The sequence below is a fragment of the Nilaparvata lugens genome, chromosome 1, assembly GCF_014356525.2.
Source record: "Nilaparvata lugens isolate BPH chromosome 1, ASM1435652v1, whole genome shotgun sequence".
NCBI classification, from domain to species: Eukaryota; Metazoa; Arthropoda; class Insecta; order Hemiptera; family Delphacidae; genus Nilaparvata; species Nilaparvata lugens.
The window spans coordinates 80,495,910-80,519,608 of NC_052504.1; the positions used below are offsets into that span (position 1 = coordinate 80,495,910).

Below are 23,699 nucleotides of genomic sequence, written 5' to 3' on the forward strand. Positions count from 1 at the left end.
AGAAGGAGGAGGAGGAGGAGGAGCAGGAGGAGTAGGAGAAGGAGGAGGAGGAGGAGGAGGAGGAGAAGGAGGAGAAGGAGGAGGAGGAGGAGAAGAATAAGAAGAAAAAGAAGAAGAAGAAGAAGAAGAAAAAGAAGAAGAAGAAGAAGAAGAAAAAGAAGAAGAAGAAGAAGAAGAAGAAGAAGAAGAAGAAAAAGAAGAAGAAGAAGAAGAAGAAGAAGAAGAAGAAGGAGGAGAAGTAAGACGGAGGAGAAGTAAGAAGGAAGAAGAAGAAAAGGAAGAAGAAGAAGAAGAAAATATGATGATGGAGAAGAAGAAGAAGTAAAAAAAAAGGAGAAATTGAAGGAGAAGAAGAAGAAGGAGAAGAGGGGTGGGGATAAGGAAGAACATTAGAAGAAGGAGGTGGATCAGGAGGAGGAGGAAGAGAAGAAGAAATGAATGGGAACAGGAGAAGGAGGAGCAGTGGAAAGGAGCTGAAGATGATGTAGAAGAAGAAGAAGTGATAAGACAAGTGAATGGACAAAGTTGATCAGAAAGTATTTAGTATTGACGGAGAAAATAACAAGAAAGTAGCATCGTAAAAATGTCAAGATAATATTGTGACTTGAGTATAAATAGATGGAAATTTGATGATATTAATCAATAGTCTTTGCTCTTCAAAAATCAAGTCCAATCGATTCGCACAAAATAGCCTTTCCAACAGCTTCTACTTTTTCTTCCAAAGTTTAAAGGTGAAACATACTTATCGATCATTCGATTGACATTTATCGGTGTGTGATTGAAAGTTGATGCTATAAAATGTATGGTTTGAGAACTGTGTTGATGGCTGGAGACATGCTCTACGACTCTGTCTAAGTATGATGAAACTTTGAATTTGAGGCCCGGTTGCACAAAAGCCGGTTGAATTTTAACCGTGATTAACTTTGCAAGAACCAATTAGAGAAGGTGTTTTTGAAAAGACATCTTGAGTGTGAGAGAATTTGAAAAGAATATTAAATTTTAATGAATCTCTCAAATTATAAAACTACTCCAAGTCCACATTTATCGTAATTTGAATCACAAGGAGGCTCATCAAATCCTTTGCTATATTATGATATTTATGTCTTCAATTTTTTTTATTTTTAAACCCGTGTTTCCCACCTCGTAATAGTTCAACTTGTTTTGAGGTCAAGTAGGGCGCTAATGATCTTCCAAAAACTATCTAGGAGCTGATGCTCAAATTGCATGACTCAAACCACTTTTTTCTGCTCCTTCTTCTTCTTCTCCTTCTTCTTTTTCTTCTTCTTCTTATTTTTCTTCGTTTTTTTTTTCTTCTTCTTATTCTTCTTCTTCTTCTTCGTCTTCTTCGTCTCCCTCCTCTTCTCTTTCACACTCCTTTTTCTGCATTTGTGTATAGCTATCTATATCAACATGAATGATGTGTACCTCATTGAGTCTAATAATGCATGTTAGGATGTTGGAGTTGAAAGCGTGTACTTATTCAGGTTTGAAGCAAGTAGCAAGACTACTTGGAAAAATGATGGCTGCAGTCCAGCTGGAGTCAATTTTCCAGTCAGATAACGATTGACACGCACTTCTACAGAAATTCAAGCGACTGCCAACAGAGCGCACAAGTTTCTGTCCATTTCATCTGTTCTGTTACTGAGAGCTGAATTAAATTTTGTTTAATTCCATTTTATTCCATCTCAGTTATCAAACTAAGATGGGAATAATAGCTGCTTCGTTAACAGATTCTCTATTTTTATTAAGTGGGATTATAGAGAATTCCTCGATTCCGAAATTCAATAGCTTCTATAAGCTATTTCATCATCTCGATTGGGATCACATTTCATTGTACGTTTTCCATTGAAATGCTGAGAAATTATCATTTTCATTGAATTTCACCGATTTATCATACAGCGTGCTTGTCTTCCGTTGCCTGTTGTTTTGAAAACCACGTAAAGCATAAACACACTCTGCTGAAACATAAAATCAAATTTGTTCTAGTTATTGTTTTTTAGAAAGGTGCGTACAGATATACGCGCCGCGAACATGAGCAATTCACTTTTAATCAACTGATGCCAAACTTTCTATATGTATATCTTCTACCGGTTCTGTAAAAATACAGGTATAGTCAGCTGATTAAAAGTGAATAATTGCTCATGTTCCCGGCGCGTATATCTGTACGCACCTTTATTGATATGAATTACAGTTCAAATCCCAGTTTATAATATTGACATTTTCAATATGATATGATATTATACTGCTTGACCCGTTACCTGTATCACCTTTGTTATCGTATTTATTGTGATTTTTTTGACCGAGCGAAGTGAGGTCTAAGATTAAAGTCGACGGTTTGGCATTTCTCTTAATGTTTAAATGTTTTAATGTTTATATGTTTATATGTTGCGCATTTACGGCGCAACGCGGTAATAGATTTTCATGAAATTTGATAGGTATGTTCCTTTTTTAATTGCACGTCGACGTATATACAAGGTTTTTGGAAATTTTGCATTGCAAGGATAATATAAAAGGAAAAAAAGAACCTCCTTCATACGCCAATATTAGAGTAGAAATCAGACTATAGAATTATTCATCATAAATCAGCCGACAAGTGTTTTCACAGATGTGTGGAGAAGCCAGTCTGCTTTATTCCATAAGTTCTATAGTTTCAATCAGGTACTTGTGGATGAGAATACTGCGTAAGGTCTACTGTTCACAGAACTTCTAGTTGTAATAGTTACTATCTTACAGTGATTATCAATACTCTCGTATTCCAGTGATACATAGATAGAGACCAGTGTGGGTGTTGCGAAGAGCATCTCTTCTATAGTGAGGTCCACGTTATAATGGCAGTGGAGAAAGATAGAAGAACACCGTTGCCGGTCTTGTCAATACCTTCTATAGACGGTAGCTGATACAGGTTTGAAATATTAATTGTTCATTCTCGTTTAAACTAATCAATTATAATTTATTACGCAAAAAATTATATTTTTCAATAATTTAATAATGAATTCTTATAATTAAGATAAAATATTTTTTTAATTAATTATTAATTCTACATTGTTAAAAGATGATCTGGCCACAGAGCAAAGCGAGAAAGAGATAGCGCTATCCGCTTTATTGAATGATAGAAATACTATTGCTAATCAAACACTGCCATTATAACGTGGACCTCACTATAGTTATTGCAATACCACTTATGTGAAAGCGTATTTGGTTTGTACATGGTGACACGATGACAGAGCAGGATTGTTCACCTACAGAAGAAAATTAAAGATTTGTTGTACCCTTGGCAGATTTGTGGTGTAGGCAACTACTGCCTTTTTTGAGGCAGTAAATTTCTGGTAAAGCAGGACCATTCATGATACTGTAAAATCTCGTACTCTTACGCTTGAAAATTAATTCACTGCACATCATTTTCAGTGTCAATATACTCTGATACATTGCGAAAGAACTCAAAAACTGCAAAATTAAATTTTACAGTACTAGCATAGGATAACCAACTTTATCCTCTATTAATTGATTAGTACAATATATAAGTACACCATCAAAAATGATAGGGAGAGAAAAAATGAAAACTATCTCAATCCAACCAATCAGTATCGTTACTCCATAGTAATTGGATATTTTTCCACAAACCTGCAGAAACAAAGAAGTCCTTGATATTTTGTAACAAATTAATTGTTATTTTGAGCAAATGAGATGACTATTATGAATATTTTCGATCAATCATTACTCTAACAAACCTGTAATCGGTTTTTGACAATTGAATCAATTATTGATAAAACTTTTTGTTGCTCACAGAATAACAGAATAATCTGAAAGTATTTGACTAACTGTTTCAAGATGTCCAACAGATTCGGAAGAAATTGGCAGCTCAGGATTTAGGATTGCCATTTAATGCGATTGACAGTTAGGATTATGAGGCTTGGAGTCGAATAGCTCCCTCGAATTTCCGATTGTTCAGGTAACAAATTATTATTGTTTCCTGTTAAAATCGTCCACTGCACCTATTAGTGAGAACTTAGAAAGCGGAAGACACTAATTATTGGTCACTCTCAAAGCGAGAAATGTTCACGATTCACCTGACAATCACTCAACGTAGGTACTGAATCATCAATCATGTTTCAACTTTCATTCCTTTTACTAATGTCCCTTCCACCAATATCACTTTTGAGAAAGGAAACAGGAACCTGAACGTGAGGGATTGATGATGCATTACGTTCTGTAAAGTGAGGTCCACTTTATAATGACAGTGTTTGATTAGCAATGGTATTGCTATCCTTGTCTTTCATTCAACAAATGGTATTGCGCTATCTCTTTCTCGCTTTGCTCTGTTGCCGGATAGAATGTACAATGAACAATGTAGAATTAATAATTAATTAACAAAAACAAAATATTACATCCTAATTGTATAAATTCATTATGAAATTATTAAAAATATAATTTATTGCTTCATAAAATATAATAATTGATTATTATTTTAAACGAGAATGAACAGTTTAAGTTTACATCAGTAAACCTGTATCAGCTACCGTCTATAGAAGGCATTGACAAGACAGAGGTTCGGTAACGGTTTTCTCCTATCTTTCTCCACTGCCATTATAACGTGGACCTCACTATACGTGAATCAATATAGAATCATTATCAGTTGTAGTTGCTTTACATAAAGTAGAAAAGTTAATACTTTAGTTGTAGTATTATTACTTGGTCAAAAGTATAATAATTATGTATTTCATTTCAAGAATCACGCTAACTCAAATTCGAGGTAGGGAATATACCACTTTGAATCTATTGTTTACTTATACTTTTTATTCTTTCACGAAATGAAAGAATATATAATAAGTCTTACTATTCCTGCTACTATTCATGAATAATTTTATTCTTCCTCATTGATTTAAAGTATAGAATGCAGCGATTCGGGGAATCCATGCATAGAATATTGACAGACTGATCTATAACTGATCATGAAACTTATATCTGAGCTAAATCATAGTCTATTCAAATATTTTGGACTAAAAAATAAGAGGCCTCATTCCACAGAAGAGATAAACGACATTTGAAACAACTAAGTTACCCCATAAGTCTAATTAGTCAGTCCTATACTGGTTTAATATCCTACACTGCCAAATTCCTGAATGCGCCAACCTGGGTCTCATCGCACATTCATCTTCTGTAGAGATATTTGATCTTGAACAATCTTTGATATAAATATGAGCAATATCTTTTATCAAATATATTTTTGTTCAACTCGGATGTAAGTGGGAACCAAAAGAAAGAGATCATTGATAATAATTAGTAAAATATCTCTGACTATAATTTTGTTGTAATATGATCATAAATGGATATGAGGGCGTAATGAGGCCTAAGGACTCGAGACGTTTTACATTCTAGAAGCCCCATGGACGGGTCCTTGTCCTGTTCCAACCCAAGCCATTCCAGCATACCAAGATGGAGAATGTCGAAGACTGGAACAACAAGGTTGGCAGCGGCTGTGCGGAGGGAGAAACTGGAGAAAGTGGGGTAAATTCGTGTCTGTGTGGTGGCTACACTGTAATTCTATCGGCTTCCCTTCTTCAGTTGACCAGAGTAGCGGGTTGCGTGCGGTACTCCCGTCAGTAATTGGTCTTTCAGTTCGCGTGTATCTAGTGAATTAATTGTGAAAAACAAACAAAATCGGAACCAACTACAAGTGTTTAGTAACTAATTAGTGATGGGAACCGAAAATCAGTTGTGGTTTATTTTAGAAAAATGATCACAGTAGTGCGTGATAACCTCAAACCCTAGTGATGAAGATGATGTTAGTTTTGTGACCGACCCTCCGGTTTGTTGTGGAAGAAATTTTTAACTACCTCACTCTCCATTGTTTTTAACACAGCCTAATATCTAGAAATCAATTGAATTTAGTTTCTAGTGATATTTTTGAATGAAATAATCGTTTACCAAGTGAATTGTCAACCACCGACGATAGAAATTGTGTTGTTGCCTTTATTGGTGTTGGATATTCCTTTTGTGGATCGTGGATTCTTGGAATACAGCCGTTTTGTTTTGATCTACTTTATCTTGAAGGTAATTTTTATCCATTTTTTCTAGACATCTATGCCATTAAACTACTTTTTTGTAGAGTTTATCATACTTAAAATACTACTCATATTTTATTAACCTCTTTCTTCAAATATTCTTTATTTTATACCAACTAGGCTACCTATTGATTGAATTTGGTCCAAATTATTCAATTGCTCAATTCCTCACATAAATCATATCTACCTTGGCTAATATGTGTTTGAAGCATTGAACAGTATGCGAATTCCTTCACCAAACACCAATACTCTTTTTGGTAGGTTCCGACTTCACCGGTAACCGGTAAACTGCTTTCACGATCGTGTACCACCTACCTGAACATGTTGGCTCGTGTTCCTATCCTTTCTGTCAAAGACGAGGAGCGTCCGTAATTTGTATTCCCGACTAGGATAATGTTATTTATATTTCAAGTCACCTTTGTTCAAGTTTTGAACTCATATGAAAGAGTTCACAAGTCGGAATTTTGTAGTGTTATAAACAGTCAACACACAAAAATAGCACATTTATAATGAATACCTGACATCAGGACCTAATGTGAATGAGAGGTCCTCGTCATGGAATAACGTTTTCCCATGCTAATTTAGACTTGTTCAAGATCATTTCAATGTGTTTTCTGTGATCGTTCTGTCTAGAAAAACACTTTTTTCAAGGCGTTTATTTGTGTCCTATTTTGGTTTTTCATATTTCTTGACTTATCTTCATACTACAGTATTAGTAGTTAAAAGTAGTTGAAAGTTACGCGAAATCTGTTTGATAATAATTAATTTTGGCTCCCGCTCATCCATCTAATTATTTTGCTGGTTAGAATATTGAATTAGTTGAATAGGTAGGCCTTCTCGTTATTGTATCTAGCCTAAATAACTTATTCGACCCAAACCCTGAATACATGCACACATATTAACGTCAGTTTCCCACCATATTTCAATAGAATCGTAACAAGTTACAGTATTTTCAAATAGAGTCTATAAATTACAAATATCATTTTTAACATGATAAGGACTTCAAAAATCACATTAATGAGTTTCTTCATTGAATATCGAGCAGTAACGCTATGGCTTTGATAACATGACCTGCAGGTCATTCCTACTGATAATGCAATAATAATAAAACTAATTTACTGTCAGTTGACGCATTAGACAATATAAGCGCCTAAAATTATATCAACTGTTATCTACAATGACTAATCTGTAAGAAACCTATTTCGAAAACTGATGAAAATAGTATGATTCGTTACTAATATATGATCTTAAACTTTTTCTGAAAAAGCATTCTGAAACCTTCAAAAATACTCTTAATATGATTCATATTAATAAATTTAATAGTAAAAAATAATCTAAATCAATAATATGATTTCTCATTTCTTTAATATTACGATCTTAAACTTTTTCTGAAAAAGCATTCTGAAACCTTCAAAAATTCAGTTAATACGATTCATATTCATAAATGTAGGCTATAGTTAAAAATAATCCAAATTGGCAAGGTAACATTAAACTGAATGTTATTTAAATGAATTTTTCATTTGAAAGCAATAAGTAATTCAATTGATCATACTATTGGAATTTAAAAACTATAGTAGTGACTCTCTGATTGTTCTCTTGAGCTTACACTTGAAGTTCAATAAATTTATTCAGAGAACAAATAGTTGACATTCCTGTGTGATGACTTGACTCCTACAGAAACTTATGTTAATCATCTAATTGTTCGTTATCGTTAATGGTTAAATTTAAAACATTGTGAGTTGAACTACTGATTTCCTTAAAAAAAATAACTAGGTAGCAAGTGTTTTTCCAGAATTCTATTTGGTTGGACTTATCAGCCGATATCACTATCTTACCAAGTAATTATGTACTTCCGACAATTTGTAATATAACTGAATGCACTCACTCTACTTATCATTATGCAACAATGCAACGATCAACTATTTGGTGCATGTTATCAGCTGTACTTGAATCTTCACTTTTCTCACTAAAGTTATAAAATATTCTTATTAGGCTACCTGATTAGTGTGATGTCTCGAAATCCAATTTTATGTTTATTATTTATTTATAATTTATCATAATGTGTAAATTAAATTTATTGTCCAAACTGTGATATTGTCAAATTGTTTTTCCTGACACTAAGGTGGAACCATAGAATTGTACCTAGATTTTTTACCTAGGTACAATGCTATTGGTGGAGCTAACCCTAGAAGTAGCAGATCTTCAATTTATCGGTACCAAATTTTTCATCAATAATTTTGGTACCTACTAATCAAAACTTGAAAACGTGAAAAATGTGAAATTAAATGTTTTCTCATGCCTTTCAACACTTGAAGGGTCAGTTTTGAACAAAAATAATTTTGGAAGAGAAACTAAGAAAATCCCAAACAGATTCAACCAAATATTTCATTGTCAAGCCTTGATGAAAACAGCTTGAACAATGGTTCACCCTTCTAACAGAATTCTACTAAACGGTACTAGGCGTAAAAATGTGGGGTAGCAGAAAGTACCGTACTATGTTGTTTAGTTTGGGGATTTCTAGTTTGGGTTTCAACAATATTTTGAATGAACTGTTTGTTTCTTCACCCAAACTGACCGTATTCTTTTGTATGAAACCCTTTCTACCCACAGAGAACAGAACGTATAGACTGACAGCTCCTCAATATAGTCCTCTGACTATTGTGATGCTATAAACTACACTGCTTCTATTCATACATGAGTGTTTATGACTCCACAAAGTTGATACTATTTACATCTGAATTAAAACGAATACCATTATTGATGTAATATTTTAAAGTATATCAAGGGAACAATGGGCTTTATTTTTATTGCTTCTTGTCTGAGTACAATGGATTTAAAACAAATAATGATAAATAATCACAAGGGTCAAGGAATCCATTTTATCGGTGTTCTACTGATTAGTGAATCACTGGTGATTAATCTCTGCTCCTCTTTCTTCTACTCACTATGATCCCCACAGTATGTAATTTTTTCAATAAGTAGTATAAAACTTCAATTTTACTTTACAAGGAGTTATTATGAGAGTGTATAAGTGACTCCAGACGAGATACGTGTATCTCTCTCAGTTCAAATATACAACCAGTTTGTTGTGAATTTCGTTTATAAATTTCTTCAGTACATCGTAACAAAACAACTCTCTCTGTTTCTCAGACGAATAAACTCTGTATTTCGTACTTTACTATAATATTTGACCGAGCGAAGTGAGGTCTAAGATTCAAGTCGACGGTTTGGATTTTCTCTTAATGTTTAAATGTTTTTATGTTGCGCATTTACGGCGAAACGCGGTAATAGATTTTCATGAAATTTGACAGATATATTTAATTGTGCGTCGACATATATACAAGGTTTTTGGAAATTTTGCATTTCAAGGATAATATAAAAGGAAAAAGGAGCCTCCTTCATACGCCAATATTAGAGTAAAAATCAGACTAGAATTATTATTCATCATAAATCAGCTGACAAGTGATTACACAGATGATAGAAGCCAGTCTATTGCTGTATTTCCATAAGGTCTATAGTTTTAATCAGGTACTTGTGGATGAGAATACTGCGTGAGGTCTACTGTTCACAGAACTACTAGTATAGTATACCAAGGTACTCTTGGAGGTTGGACTCCACTCTACCCTACACCACCCTACTACTTTTCTTGGAATTCTCAACATATTCTCATTCATCTTTCCCCAACTTGTATTCATTCAGAATGGTTGTGACGAATTTTGGAGACTTGCTACTTTTGTCTAATGATCCTATACAATACACTATCCTGTATTGTGAACGTACATAATGGGAGAAAACTTCAACACATTCTCTTCAGTGTGAGAACTACTAAGTTTTGTTTCGTTTGGTTTTGTTGACGATTTTGTAAACCACCGTCATGGTACCGTTATTTTACAGGGCTGTTTCTCTAGCATAGTGTTTGTTTCCATACTTTTTGTTATACTGTATTTCGACCTCATCCTTGTCTATACACATAAAATATTTGAAAACGTTATTCAATACGCATTGCAGTTTATTCCACCTTTTGGTTTATATTTATAAACTAAACTAGTTTATTGTTAAACTGAAATTGATCAGTTGCGACCTGAAAACTCTGACACCAGACCTGAGCCAGCCAGGTCACACGATATTATTAATATTATTATTTAGTTTATTGTTTATAAATAAGCCTATGTAAGTATGCTAGCCTATATGCCTAGGAAAATAGGCTAGGCTATAAGCCTAGGAATCTAGGAAACGAGGCTCTACTGATGAGTTTCTTGGGAGAATATTATTTATTAGTTCACTTTTTGTATAGTTGAGAAGTCGATATTGTGGAAATTATTCATATTAATTTCTTAGTCTTTTATTTACTTTATTAGTTATGTTGAATAGAAATCGATCGATGGGTAATGATGTCATGAATTCATTGGAGTCATAACAAAAATGTGAGAAAAGTAATTTATAATGTGAGATTCAGAGTATAGGTTGTCAACAACAACTATCATCAACAGTTTTCCATTGTTAAATCTACTCCTGCCAACGTTCATTATTTTCAAAATTATTATGAAATTCATTCCAAGATGAAGCAGTGCTCCTCAAACTCCTCAAACTGGCAACTTTCTCTTAAAAAATCAAATTTTTAAGCTATGAACCTCAGTTCTCAACATGAATTTGACACCAGAACCTTCTACGAACTGTATTGGTAAAATTGTGGAGAGATTTGCAATCTTCTATATTTAAATCTATATACTATTCCAATAGGAAAACTATAAAATCTGACCGTTACTCTAGTTTTTACTGGGCCAGGCATAGTAATTTATTTTATCAAGATAGCTTAGCTCCGTAATATTTCTACTCACTCACTGTGAGTATATGCTAATCAGCTTCTGTATTTGGCATACATCTGAAAACCAAATGCTGAACAAATATCTGCTAATTCATCTGAAAGTTTTCAAAAGCATTATTAGAATATAAATAATAGAAGAGAAAGATATACAGAAAGAGAGAGAGCGAGAAAGAGATCATCTACTATCAAATTTCTTGTTTTTAAGTTATTTTTATTGCCTCAATAAAAATAAAAACAAAATATAGCATTCCAATTCCATTCCATAGCAAATCGTTTGGATAAACTGATTCTAGGCGCCGATCAAGGCACGTGGGGCCACTTATCAATTCAAGAATCACTGTTCAATTGAGTCAATCAATTCAATTAGAAACCTAGACTATAGAACTATACAAAAGCAAAACAGTCGAACTGAGGGTTCATCTATCTACTTAATTGATCGTCAGGCAAAGTCTTTTCTAAAAGGATGATTCATTGTGTCACTTATGATGATTTATCCCACATCATATCTCTAATATAGGAATACGATTGAAAAGCATTTAATCTACGAGCCTACCAAATGCACACAAGATAATTTGATTGATCACTGCATTATTTAGTAATGCTTTGCTATCTAATCCAATAATTCATGAGCAGTCAAAAATGTGACATGAAATTAGTAAATATAGTAGGCTACGTCTTATGTGTGTTGTTTTATTCGTAGTACATCTTATTGATTTAAAATTTAAAAGCGATAAAACTTTGTGATTGATTGGCTTTGTTTTCCTCGATATTTGGTTTTACTCAATTCATTTTAAAATTATTTATAATGCTCTTTCAATGTGATATCAGACTATAAATCTTTGAGTTTCGTCATTGAATGTAAATCATCGTACTTAATATAAATCACCTATTAAAGCTCTTAACTTATTAAAACTTATCAGAATGTCTCAAGCTTATGCTTCCGCATTTGGTGGTTGAATTCCATCCAGAGAGGAATAGAGATAATTATTTAATTAATCATTTTTTTCATTCATTTATCTATTTACAAAGGCAACTTTCTTGTATTATTTTGAGCCTAGGTGATGATGAGGGGATGAATGATGAATTAATTATGATGATTAGAAGATACATAGAAGAGAAAGAGATGAATCTACATTTAAATTGCTTGTTTTCAAGTTATTTTTATTGCTCCAAACAAATAATTTATCTAAAAATATTGTGTTAGAAAGACAGAAATAGTCATGATTCCTCAATTAGAAAGAGATGAATATCCTTCACACAAAAATTCATTTCTCACTTCATTTGTTGATGAGAATCAATCAATTTGATCTAAAAAGAGTAATAACTATAAATTTTTCAGTTTCTTAAATCCATGAGTTGGCCTACTCACTATCTATTAAAATATGATAAACTTCCTGTAGGCCTAATTGGATAAATCAAACCATTGATTTGATGAATTATTATAATCTCAGAAAAATTCTCGAAACTTATCAGAAAAGTGTTGTCAGGTTGTAATTTAAAAGTGAATCATAAAGAATATGTAGATTGCTAATTAAAGGGAGGCTATCTAACATTAATTCAGACTGCAGAACAAGCATAGTGATTCATAATACTGGTTTAACAGTAGAAGAGGTTCGAGTAAATTGAATTTATCAATTTAAATATTCAACAACCTGAGAATTTATTTGACACTAAATTCAATAAAATAAAACCTACAAAGATGAAACAAAATGAGACTTGATATTTTCCTGTCTCAACGACTGGAGGTTTTTTATTTTTATTTATTATTCAGTATCTCCTGCACGTATATGGTACAATTTTTGTTTTTCATATTCACTGACTGGTAGGCCTACTATTTCAACATAAAACTAAATGAACTTTATGTGGTAGGTTATGTTCATTTCTAAACCTGTTTTGCCGTGAAAAGTGTAATGATTTTAGTTTGTTCTTTTCCATTTTATTAAACCATCCTTACTGAATCCAGTTGATAATACTATATACGAGTTTTAGTTGATATGTTTATTTCACTAGCGGTCAAATTATTCAAAATATAAAACCTAAAGCTTGCCATCTTTCCGTTTCAACTGCATTCTAATGATAAATACTTGGAAGATCATTGACTTTTTCTTACATGCTTTTATCTACTTATTTCCTTTTTCTTCCTACTCTATCCTCGTTTTTACATCTCACCAATTCCTTTTTAGATCTGTTTCAACTCCTATCCTGCTGTTTTATTATAGGACGTCAAGATCGGAGTACTTTACAGTACAGCAAAGTGTAATAAACTTTTAAAGTGTAAAAGTGATTTTTTAGAGAATGAAAAACTCTCAGAAAACTCAGACTTCATTTTACAAACATGGGTTCAAGTCAACTTGTACTCTCACACTCCTCTGTATGTAATTTTCCTTTTTTCAGTTCCGATTTGAAGTACTTATGATTATACTTATTAACGATCCACTTATTAGGCTACTTTTTAAATAATACATTTACCAAGATGAAATTACAGTTCAGCACTATTGGCTCTAAAAATGGTGATGATGAAGAGGGGTGGGCCAGATCTGTGGTCATATAAGCTTATATAAGCTTGGCGTTTAGATTTTTTTAAATTGATAATTATGATATTAATTATTCATAATAATTGTAAATCCATGGCGAATAATAATCATTTCATGCTTAACTATTTCGAACGTTTAAATACATTGTCGTTTATAGTTGCCTACATGAACTATGAGCACATTCTTGCTGAATGAATTAGGGGGAAAGATGCATGAAATATATTATTTGATTATATGGGGTTGCTTACTAATTTTGAACTACTCAGGGTGGTTGTGCATGGAAAATTCTCTTGTTGATAATTTATATGTAAGATAATATCATCTATCATGGGTTAATATATGGTAATCATGGGGGATTATAAGTGGAAGCATGAAGGAGATGATAGGAAGTAAGAACACAAGTAAGTTTATGAAAGGCACTGTAGGTAGTAGCTGCATAATAGTGGTTGTGCTGATAAAGGTACACCGTAGTGACCATGTAGAAGCCTCGATAGTCTTTTAAAACACATCGTTCTAGAGATCTGCTCTAGAGAGAGCGCTGGTAGACATTACACTTCACGAACAACCAACCGAACAGAGGACAGCAGAGACTGATGATGATGATGATGATGATCACCAACTGGAATCAAGCCACAGATGAAAAGGAGGGGATAATGAAGAAAAAAAGAACTGCACAGAATAAAAATAATGAGGAGCAAGAAAAAGAAGAAGAGATTCGTAGGAGTAGTGGGCCGGTAAACCGGTGAATGCCTGGAGGTAGACAAAGTGGAAGAACAGAAAGAAAAAGTAAAGATTGGCCAATATCCAGAAACGCAGAGAGACCAACATCCAGCCGGCCGGCGAATAAACCAGTGAGAAGAAGGAGAATATGAGAGTAAAGATTATGAAGAGGAAGAGGAGGAGTTGGTGAAGATGATGATGAAGACGAAGAAGAAGAAGAACGAACTGGTTGAACTCAACTATAGCAGCAGGAGCATAGTTGGCCTAACAGAGTACGATGGTCCCTGACAATAATCAACCACTGAAGATGAACATGCTATGCACTTCTCTTCAACTTTTCTTCTTCTTCTTCTTCTTCTTCTTCTTCTTCTTCTTCTTCTTCTTCTTCTTCTTCTTCTTCTTCTTCTTCTTCTTCTTCGTTTCCTCTTCCTTCATTATCATCATCCTCTTATTCTAATAAATCTTTCAATTATATTCTTGATCTTATTCTGATCTTCCTTCTACAGCTATTCCTTCTCAATGTACAATTCTCATAAGGAAATTAGTGTAAATTTTGATTACAAAGTTTGTAATAAATTGAAGAATAGTGCTGAACACTTTGAGAATCTTGGCAACATAGAACATATTTATATTTCAAGGTTTATAGTGCTAAACTACTTCTAGGTATTGCTAATTCCATAAGAAGATAATCGCATTAGAGATTTATTTATTTATTTTTGATACAATTACAAATCATATGAATATGATCGGGATAGAACAACAGGCCCAAAACTATTCTGTTCCCAAATTTTGATAAATAATAAAATGTCCGAAAAAATAGGTTATGTTCTTGAAAGAATAAGACTTTGATATTGTCAATACCACTTTTATTTATTCGAAAATTAATTTATAATTCAGTACCAGGTTTCATGGTAAAACCTACCACATCTTCAGCTGAACTACTAAAGATTTATGAACTACTAGGTTATGTTCTTACTGAGGAAAGTTAAAGTTCAAAGTTCTGTCCAAAAATATATATGAGCTAAAATTTTTGAATTTAGAATTATTAAAATACCAAATCATAGTCGAATATTGCACTTAATATCACCGCACTTGATAATTTCTGTTGTATAGGTTATTTCTTATAAAATCAGACTGAGTAATCAAGGATTTAGTGTTCCTATCTAAGATAGATACCCGTTTCGATTCAAAATCTTCTTTCTCTGTACAATTTCTCAAGAGAAATTGATGATGATTTATATTTCAGGTTTGTTATGGTAGATAAGTGCTGAACTGTATCTAGGTAAAGTTGGTTCAATAACAAGATAATCTGAATTAGAAATTCTTAACTATTGTAGGATATTCTGTTTCTCACAATATCAAATGAATAGAGGATTTAACGATTCTATCACAATTATCAAATAAATGACAATTTCAATGCGAATGTTTATTAAAAAAATCATGTTTGTTCGACCAAATTCCTTCTTTCGATGATTATTGAGCCACATGAGATGAAGATTAAATGTGAGAAAATCGGCGAGTAAAAGATTAGCCTATATAATAAAACTCTGAGTTTTGGATGTGCTGTATTTGAATGAATCAACAAAAACTGATCAATAAATTCTCAACTGGATCAAATTTCAGTTGTGGGAAAAACTTGTATTCTCAAAATACTGTTGACAATGGCAACAAATTTTCATAGGCCCAGTTGCAAAAAAGCATGTTAGATTTCAACCTTGATTAAATCCACGAGAACCAATCAGAGAAGGCTTTTTTGGAACGAAGGTTCCAAAAGAGAAACCAATCAGGGAAACCTTAGTTCCAAAAAAGCCTTCTCTGATTGGTTCTCGTGGCATTTAATCATGATTAAAATTTAACAGGCTTTAGTTGTGCAACCATATATCCGTATTTCTCAGTTTTTTTTCATATCTTGATGTTGAGTATCCATTGCTATCAACATTGAAATACTAGACTGATAATGAACTACAGTGCAGAAACGCGTCCAATGCTACAAGTCTCCCAAGGCGATCACATCATTCATTCCAACAACTGTCGACACTTTCCTAACGACACTTTTATTTCGCGGCAACATGCAAGTCATGCAACAGCATGCATCTGGAATTAAAAGTTGAGAAAATAAGTCAAGTGAAGTACTTATCCAGCGGCAGAGACCTGCGCTAAGCGCGGCAACAGAATAAGTCCTACTTCATATTTTGCACACCTCGTCCCGTGACTTGTTAAGTGCACAACTTTTTCTTCACATTGCCGTGCAGTGGATCGTGCACTCGGTTAAAACTGAGAAATGAGGCTTTGCCACGACACTAATAATAAATAAAATATTATCGGCTCAATAATGATGTCGGAATAGAATGGAAGAGGATGAAGTATCGCAGGAGAAAGAGAGAGTGAGTGGAAAAAGTGAAGGTGAAATATACAGGTGGTGTTGGACAGTACGGGTGATCATAGAGGAGGAAGAAGAGAATTAGGGAGAGAAGAAGAGAAATCAGGATGAGAATGATGAAAAAGGGAGAGGAATATAGAAGAGGGAGAAAAGAAGAAAGAAAATTCTCAAAAGGTCCACATGATACAAAGAAGGAGAAAGGATGATTTAAGTCTAAATCACAATTTTTATTCACAACTCAAAATAAAATTGAGAGTCCTTTAAAAAGTAGAGAAGAACTTGGTGTGGAAGAGAAAAGAGATATGATACTAGAAGAAATTGATACGAAAGGAGAAACAGCTAAAATGATTGAGTAGCAGCATAAACTATAATTCAAACAAAGAAGGAGATTGATGAAAAAGACGAATGAGAAGGATTAGACAATAGTAGAATATTGGCAAAACAATAGAGATAATGAAGATGAGAATAAAAATTGTAAGAATATCTCAAGTACGAGAAATTGTTCAAAGTTGATGAACGTCTAAAAGTGAAATTCAATGAGAAGGAAGAAGAAGGAGAGGACATTGATTGAGACTTCAATAAAAAACAAGATGGGAAGGGATGAAATGAATTAATGGAAAATTCTAATAAATAAATAAGGAGCTTCCAAGATCAGGGTTGGAACGAATCACAGTTTGACGAAAAAAGGAGTGAGAGAGAATCCAGAGTAGAAGGGGAGTATAAGAACGAATATAAAAGTATAAGAACGACTCATATTACTACTACTAAGTATAGTAGAAGAAAAAGCAGAAAACTGAAAAAGTGAAGGTAAATACAGGTAAGTTGGAAAAGAAGAAACGCGAAATGAGTTCCGCTAGACTAAGCTCTGCCGTGTTAGCGCAAAACTGTACATTGCGGAATGCAATAAAGTTGTTTTTAAAGCACACAATTTAATTTCTCAAGTCCTGACTGACTGGCTTGATAAGATTGCATCGCTAGTGAATTATTATTAAAAAAGGCACGGCGTTCTCCTTTGCCATGAGTTGAAATATTATTTCTTGACTTGTTATTGGATTACTGTAATAACCCTTTCTGAATTCTGATAAATTTTAGATTTATTGCATTTTCTTGGGATTATATACTTGGGCCTACGCATTTATAGTATTTTTTCTGACCCTAGTCTTTATAGATCAAGCATGATTGAAACTCGAATGGAAAACACCAGAATGGTACAGGGATGAAATGATGGAAAATTCTTATGAAGAAAATAGGAGCTCTAAAGATTGATTGATTGAGTACTTTATTTATGTAGATTACAATATATACTGGCTTATACACTTATATACAATAGCTTACAATACAGCAAAATTATAGATGAATTTACAAAATATAAATTAAGAAAATAATTATTGAGCTGTATATGATATGAAAAAAAGGAATTTGAATAACTATAGATGAAATAGATAATATTGGAATGCATCTACATAAATTGGCGGTGCTTTGGACATATCAATGTCCATTCTTCAGAAAGAATATTCGAAGTATCCTTCCCACTAACTCTCTACTAGATCAGGGATAAGTAGTGTATAATAATAATTATGACGTTGGATTTTGGTGTAGGAAAACCAAAAAACGTTGAAACTATACTCTGTACAAATTAACTTGTGACTTGGGATGGACATGCGCAGCAGAGAAGGCATACAGAGGTAGGGATACATCGGCTGCGAAGTTGCCGTTCTAACCGGCAAGCATTCCTCTAATTTCAAGCGCTCATGTTAAACTTACGGAGTTTCCTGTCTGGAATCTTTCAGTCGACTGACTCTAATCGACAAATTGGCAACTGCGCTTCTACCTATGACTCTATCCATCACTGTAATTGGATGATCTCCCTCCATTTCTCCGCGCCGAATATTCCTCCAAGTCTGAATTTAATTTGTACAGAGTATAGTATTAAATATAATCATGATTTGATTCTCACCAATTGGGCTTCCTTAAATGTCCTATAACCCTATTTAATTTACTGGACTGTATTACAATATCTCTAGGATCATTAACCCTTACAGTTCCATCTGAATCTTTTTCTAACCCTGGAAACACTTATTAGAAAGCAATTTAAGTGATTGAAAGTGAGTGGTAATTGTGGACAAAACCAGTCTATTTTTACAGCTATTCTTAACGTAAAGTAAGATGAATAAAATTATGATTTTGATTTTTTCTTCCTCCATTGGTTAAGAAATTAGTTTCTAGTTCTCTTTTTGGGTTCGTTCCTATTTCCCCATTTTCTTCTTTCTTTATCACTCTCCCTTACTTTAGTTACACGTCTTCTGCAAGTTCCTTCTCTCTTGTCATCCACCCCTTTTCCTCCCACAAATATGTCAATAAGAGGGGGTCTTTCAAACAGCCTACTATTCATTTTGTGCAGACAATTTTTCATCGAATTAGAAGCGATTTTTCTGCGTGATTTTTCTCTAGTTTTTTTGCCATCGTTGAGAGGGGGTTATCGATGGTTGAAGAGAGGGGCGAGGGAATGCTATAATAAATCTGGGGAACTGTTGAGAAAATAAAGAAACCCCAATAAGAAAAATCGAGAGTGCATGCTTCAAGTAATATACAGGAATGGGAGGGGCGTGAAAAGTAGACCTGATTTCGTTTTTTTATTCGAGGTAAGGATTTTTTCGAGGGAGACTTAATTCTGAGTTGTGGGGGGGGGAGATGACAAGTGTCGCGGAAAAGGTTTGGTGGTGTGGGAGAGGGGGGGACATTGACAGAACTGTTCTGTCGCTACGGTAATTTTGGTAGGGTGCTGCCTACTTGCAAAGCCTAGGAAGGAGACGGAAAGTGAGAGAGAGAATTAGAGACTTTATCACAATCTGTGATAAATGACACAGCACATTAGAAGAAAAAGAATAAGTCAAGGTGAATAAATAAATCTGAGTTTCTTTAGTGGACGTGAGAGTGGAGAGAAGTAGGAGATACTGAATAGTGTGTAAGGTAATACAGAGTAAGCAGTCATGAAAATGGAGGAGGAGAAAGTTATTGAAAAAGTGAAAACGAAAATGGCTCGGAAAGCGAAGAACATTAGGATGTGCATAGAATATCCGTAGGTGATAAGGAAAGATGCAAATGAAGTGGTAAAATTAAAAATGAAATAAATTATGAAGAAACTTTTAAAAAAAAGTTTTCAGAAAAATAAATAAGTAGATATCACCATAGAGTAAATATACCGTTTAATTATTATAGAGATTCTAATTATATAAAGATACCTATTTTTTTGTCTCTGGTATCACCCATGATTACGAGATAATTTATTTCTGGTGTTTTAAAATAGCTAAATTAATGAGTTTTTCATTTCAATTCTTATTTCAGTTCAATTCACTTGTTATATCCATCACACAAGTATAAATAAAATGTATTTATGTGCATATCTGACTTTTCTTTGTCAGATTACATAGTACAGGAATCGATATGATGAAATCTAATGGAAAACTTCATTTTTATCTGACAGATATCATATCACTATTTTTTGTTAAATACATCAATTTGTTGAACTCAATCCTCAATCGTGTGAAATACTGTAGAATGCTACATCATTTTCAAAAAAAAATTAATGGCAATCACCTTGCTCATAACAATCATTAAGTGTAGTAGTAGTAGTTTGTAATCATATAGCCTTCTCTGATTGGTTCTCGTGGAATTAATCACGGTTAAAATTTAACCGGCTTTTGTGCAACCGGCATTGAATCTTCAAATCAAACGCTGAATTTTGAAATTTGTAACGCTGTTCGTAACGAATCAAGAACATCTATTCAATACTTTATGAGTTTTATTCACTAATTCACTTCTAATCACTCATTTATTTATACTAAGAATGGCTCATTTACTTCACGTTGTGGCAATTTGAGGTTCAGCAATGTTAATTCCACCACTCAACCATGTGATAAGGATTGTTTAGCCTCCCTGTGTATTTGAAGTTTTGGTTGATAGTTTCAAAAATACGATTAGCTTGACTAAAATCAATTATCGCCTGGTTGCAGCAAGGTGGTGGGAGTGGGGGAGGACCCAGACAACCTCCCCCCTCCTGTCACTCATACAATTCAAGTATGATGGATTATAATTGCACTAATCGATAACAGAAGCCGTACAGGTGTGAGGAGAGGGCAGTGCCTAGTTTAGGCTTTCACTAACAGTAATTTTGTAGAATAATTTGTAGTTTTCAGTTTCCATCAACCCTCTCGAGGAATACTATACGGAGTGCGTGATGCAAATGTCTCTATTTAGTCACTTTCATACAGACTCGCGTGACCATTTTCTCCCCCAAAATTTCAGGTCTTATCACGGCAAAAATCTCACGTAGGTACATTATGTATAGGGTGCCCCGTGAAAGCTTAGTTAATGTTTCCTTCTTGACAAAACTAACAAAATAAAACTTTATATTCGAAAATATGGAAGGATTGACTAATAAAATCAATTTCTCCATTGGACGGTGTTATCCTAGCATGATTTCGCTACTTTTATGATAAATCAAATAGAAAAAGACTAGTCTCTATATGTCATTTTCTCTGATTTGTACATTATGTCAATTTTTCTGATTGGCAATGAATTGCAACCAGAGGAGTTTATTGACAAAAAATATACATAATTATTACAATATTCAATATACATAAAAATATTGCTAATAATAAACTTGGTCCTAATTATGATACCCCACTATAATAGTATGTGTCGGGGTGATCATAATATAATATTCTTTTCTAAAACAGGTATGATAAATTTAGTTATAAAGGTAATTTGTGTAATATTATGTAATTTGTGTATTTATGTAATTTTAGTTATAAAGGTTAGTTATCAAAATAATATACTTGTTATAATTATTATCTAACGAAAATCCTAAATAAATGCTGCAAATCACCCCGAAGACTTCTGCTACTGCAGACATTGACAACAGGGTTAACAGCTGGATGGAAATTCGATGAGAACTACTATCCAAAAATTGGCATTTTTTATTAAAAATTTAGCATTTATCCAAAACTAATTTTTGGATAGTAGTTCTCATCGAATTTCCATCTAGCTGTTAACCCTGTTGTCAATGCAGCAGAGGTCTTCGGGGTGATTTGCAGCATTTATTTAGGATTTTCGTTAAATAATAATTATATATTAATTAGCATTTGAATAAATGCATTCTCTATTTAATTCCATCTGTAATATACTTGTTACATCAATGGATCTTCAAGAATTCATAATTATGAACGTCGACATTATATTCTGTTTATAAACAGTTTATCAACAATTTCTGAGTTGACCAATCTTGAGTTGTCACCAGGCCCTGAATACAATCTTCACGCACCTTTCTTGGTGCTTATCCTTTTTTAGAGTGTTCTCATAATAAGATATATTTTATGTCACATGAAGTGGGCTTATTACTTTCGTGAAAAACAAACAATTTTTCTCCATTAATAATATTTCCATCGCTACTATAACACGTATAGAGGAATTTTAATATGTCAGTGATAAATCCAATTGTAGAGTATTGATAAGTTCAGTCAATTCTCCTTTGGCAGAAAACGTTCACTATGTTTTAGAGTTCTCATAGATGATATACGTTCTTGAGACGTTTGTTCTGTGCAAAAACACTTAGAAACTTGTATTAGCTGATTCGAAATGTTTAAAAATTTAATCCACAGATAAATCCAGTTGTAGAGTTTTGATAAGTTCAGTCAATTCTCCTTTGGCAGAAAACTTTCACTATGTTTTAGAGCTCTCATAGATTAGGCTCTTGAGTCGTTTGTTCTGTGCAACAAAACTTGAAAACTTGTATTAGCTGATTCGAAATGTTTAAAAATTCAATTGAAGTTGGGTCTTGTGCTTCTCCCTGGATCTAGTAGATGTATTTTGTGAGGAGAGGAAGAGAAAGACAAACAACCGTCAAAGCAAACAAGAGAATCCATTAAGTTTGTGTAACTCAAAAAGTCAGCCTCAACTGCCTTGTTATCTGCTTCTACAGTCTTGACGTTTAATAAGTTTTTAAAAACTACGTGGACCATCCAGGTGTGTGAGAGAGAGGTGTATAGAACACGGGTAACAAGGAAGAAGGAAGGAAAGAGATGGAGCGAGAGTGAAAAGAAACAAAATTGGAATCCTTTCAGCATCTTTTAGCTGAGAAGACGAAGGAGTGCAGACTGCAGACAGCACTGAAAATGAGCCAAGCTGAACTCTTGAATTAGGAAATTCATTACAAGTTACTAGACAGATCATTGTTTGCTAAGACTTTCTTATCTTTTTTCACCTCTCATCTCTCCTTTCGTACTCCTATGCCATTCCCGTTTCTCCTACTTCTTTTTCCTTCTGTTCGTTTTCTTCTTTTCCCTCTTCGTCTTCTTATTCTTCCTCCTCCTCCTCCTCCACCTCCACCTCCTCCTCTTCCTCTTCCTCTACTTCTTCTTCTTCTTCCTCTTCTTCTTCTTCTCCTTCTTCTTCTTCTCCATCTTCTTCTCCTTCTTGTATTCTAATCCCCCTTTTCATTTTCGTCCTTTCTTATTGTCTTCCCAATCCTCCTACTTATTTGTGTCCCTGTTATTCCTTTAAGGTTCTCCTTGTTAACCCGCTTCTTCCTTTCCATCAATTTTTCATTCTCTGTTTTTTCTCCATCTTCCAATACCTTTTCTCCTCTTGCATTTCTTCCACATTTCCTCTTCTCCCAAGTTTCTACCATTTCCTCCTCCCTCCCTTCAACCTCCATACTTTCCTACTCCCTACTTGTACTCTCCTATCTACTTTCTATCTTGTTCCTCTCTTTCTAAAAACAAACGAAACCCAAATGGGATTTACTTTTCCACCTTCCACTCACTCACCATCACCTTTTAAAAGTTGGAAACTTTCCTTCGAAGTTCATCAACAGAAAGAATGCCAATTACAGAGTGGAGCTGCAAACAGCCGGCAAGCCGAAGTTGCCAAGTTGTGCCGAACTTAGTCATTTGCTTAGTGTTAAGTACGAAGTTCTAATCTAGTTAAGTACCTACCACACACTCATCTGTCGTCTAATGAAATCCCAATGAACAGTTTGTATGCACTTCACTCCACTTTACCTCGACTTCTAGATCATTTTGAGCTCAGCTTATGAACTGGTTTGTTTGGTTTATTTTCAAACCACATCAAACCAAGGAATCTAGAATATTTGTATACAATAATTGTTAACTTAAGTT

The 23,699-nt window shown here is 33.7% G+C and overlaps 1 protein-coding gene across 4 annotated transcripts in view; it reads left to right on the plus strand.

The window, feature by feature from the left end:
• The first annotated feature begins 5,549 nt into the window (after nucleotides 1–5,549).
• The window catches only part of LOC111055656 (ephrin type-B receptor 1-B), a 318,970-nt gene continuing 300,820 nt past the window's right edge, over nucleotides 5,550–23,699 (plus strand). For all 4 annotated transcript variants that reach the window (XR_005573871.1, XM_039444682.1, XM_039444678.1 and 1 more), the window contains exon 1: nucleotides 5,550–6,051. The gene's annotated coding sequence lies outside the window, so the exon portion shown is untranslated. The remainder of the gene's footprint in view (nucleotides 6,052–23,699) is intronic.